The following is a 3,173-nucleotide window of genomic DNA, read 5'->3' on the forward strand; positions in this document are numbered from 1 at the left end:
GGATGTCCTGATTGTGGTATAAATACAAATAAACAAATACTTAAAGATATTCATATATTCATAGGAAAGTCTCAACGTTTTAATCTTTATAAGCTATAGTAAGCCTTTATATTGACCTTTGGACTTTTTCATAGAATATTTTTCATATCAATCTAGTTTTGTAAAATCCTTGAAATAGTTGGAAACTAGTTGGGCAATATTGCTGTGTTTCTGTGTTAATAAACTGATTTTCATTTATTTAGTTTGTGATTCTTTACAACAGTTAATAAGTTATCATATTTTTAAATTGCTAAACTTAAAATAATTAATTATGTATGATTCAAACAATAACAGATGGATGGTTATGACTTGTGCAATAATGCATTTGGACTTTTGTCAATCCACTTAACTGTATAGTATCCCATAATAATGTTATGTCTATTATATACATACCCGGTATTTAATATGATACATTATATATATTGATATTATGATCACTATATCCTCATGTTTAGATTTTAATTGTGTGTAAGGTGTGCGTTATGGTTTGTCTGTCTGTGTTAAACTTGAGTTACCTCCCCTGACTGTTATTGGATTTTTTTCATTTCAAAAATATTAATGTAACAATATATATATAAATATTATAACTGATATAAACACTCAATCCACCAATGGAGAGAACTTATATGGCCTAGCCTGTTGTTCCATCCTATTGGCTGTACCATCAATATGTCAATAAAATTTGTTGAAATGAAAAAAAGAGCGACAGCGTGACAATGGGCTTGGCGCAATGTCACATCAAACCCTGTTGAAGATATTACAAGAGATCCCAGAAGGATCTTGGCGCCCACCAAAGAATGATCTCTGTCTGACAATGGAAAGAAGGATCTTTTCCCTGCTTTTTAAACTTTTTCAAACATATTACATATAAAAATTGAGACAGATCGCTTGAGAACTTTCTGAGAAATAGCGGTAACAAACTTAACGATGAAATACAAGATGGCGGCCGGTTGGCCTTCTTGTTGACTGATCAGTCCAAAAAGGCATTATGCACAACTAGGGCCCAAGGAGAACCTACATATGTATGAAATTTGAGACATATCCCTTCAGTACTTTTTGAGAATAGTGGTAACAAACTCTAACTATCAAAATCCAAGATGGGTGCCAGGCGGAGATCTTGTTGACCGATCGGTCCCAAATGCAATATGCACAAGTAGAGCCCTAGGGTAACCTACATGTGAAATTTGAGAATGATCCCGTCAGTATTTTCTGTGAAATAGCGGTAACAAACTTTGATTATCTAAATCCAAGATGGCGGCCTGTCGGCCATCTTGTTGACCGATCAGTCCAAAAATATATTATGCACATCAAGGGCCTACGGGGAACCTACTTATGGAATTTGAGAGCGATCCCTTCAGTACTTTCTGAGAAATAATGGTAACAAATGTCAACTACCAAAATCTAAGAAGGCGGCCGGTCGGCCATCTTGTTGACCGATCAGTCTCAAATTGCAATATACCACCACGGCCCTAAGGGAACATACATATGATATTTGAGAGAAATTCCTTTCGTACATTTTGAGAAATAGCGGTAACAAACTTTAACTATCAAAATCCAAGATGGCTGCCTGGTGACTATCTTGTTGACCGATCGGTCCCAAAATGCAATATGTGCAACTAAGGTCTTAAGGAAACTTACATATGAAATATGAGAAAGATCCCTTGAGCCCTTTTTGAGAAATAGCGATAACAAGAAATATTAACGGACGGAAGGACGGAATGATGGACGGACCACGGACGAAAGCGAATTGAATAGCCCACCATCTGATGATCATGGGCTAATCACTCATCTTTAATTAGGGAAACAAATGGAAAACAAAGTTATACATATGCACTCTGTGAACATATACCAGCATCATTTGATCATATTAGCCAGAATGAAAACGTCGACGTCAGTCACGTGATACGATTAGGAATTCCGACAAAACCCGAAGGTGCTGAACATGGCGGTGATTGAAAGCGCTTTATTCAAAACCAGGAATACTTGATCACTAGATTTCGGCTCTCTTATAGGCCGACAAACGCTTTTGGTGAGCTAAATCATCAAGTTTCATGTCCATGTTCAAAATATCAATTTTTAAGCGACATGTCATTACAGTGAAATTAGCATGAAATATAACTTTAATCTTTGCTTTGTTTTGAATCTTTTACGGAGAGCAATCAGAAAAAAAATATCATAATCGAGAAACAAATTCAATCGTTGAATTTACATGATCTAATGGCAAGACGAGAGACTGAATACAACGCTAAGCAGGAGCAGAAACAAACACTTTTTTAACTTTGGTGTCTCGCGGAGGTGCAGAACCCAGAACCTACCTCACAGAGTCGAGCGCTCAACAGAGGCGGTGTCAAGGGAGACACTTGGAAGAGGACAGTTAGTTAGGAAGAAGAGAAAAGATAAAATCTTAAATTTAGTCGCCTTTTACGATCATACAATAGAAGCAGCAGGAAAAATTCTATCACTCTACCTGCAGGGCAACTTTTCAAATAATTTTCATTTTGTCTTTATATCTCAATAACATAACCTGAGGAATAAAGTTTGACGTCGTAGGAGGTATGTGAAGTATCACAATTAGAACGACTGACGGTTTGTCGAAAGATAAACCTAAAAGAGAAACGATCCCACGACACAAATAAAAGTCTCTTCGAACACGTAATTTTAGTTTGAAGTTTGTACGGCTGGAACACATTACCATGTTTACATTGTCCTGTTTTCTAGATCAGTTTACTGGCCGTGTAAATGTTCTGTATAAAGTGTTTAGACTATTGATTCAAATGGCTGCTCCGATTACAATGACCTAGCTGCAGACAAACTGAAGTGTCTAGTACCCTATGTAAGAGTATTAGAGTTCGAGATAGCAAGTACTTGTTTTTCTTCAATCTACCAGTGGCAGGCAGCTGTTTTACAGACAAACGGCAGTCAGAAAATGTCAGTGGTGACGCATGTTGTACATATATTAAACAATACATTCCCGATAATTAAGACCGTCGATATTGTACTTGCTACATACTCTTGTGTCATATCAAATGAGAGCCTAATGGACCTTTGTATATACGTAAGTGTCCATGTGTTACCTCAGTGGTTTGTCCTTCTATAACTCTAAGTGGATCTAAAGGCTAAAAGTTGTGTTAATT

This window comes from Argopecten irradians, chromosome 2, assembly GCF_041381155.1.
Source record: "Argopecten irradians isolate NY chromosome 2, Ai_NY, whole genome shotgun sequence".
Classification (NCBI taxonomy): domain Eukaryota; kingdom Metazoa; phylum Mollusca; class Bivalvia; order Pectinida; family Pectinidae; genus Argopecten; species Argopecten irradians.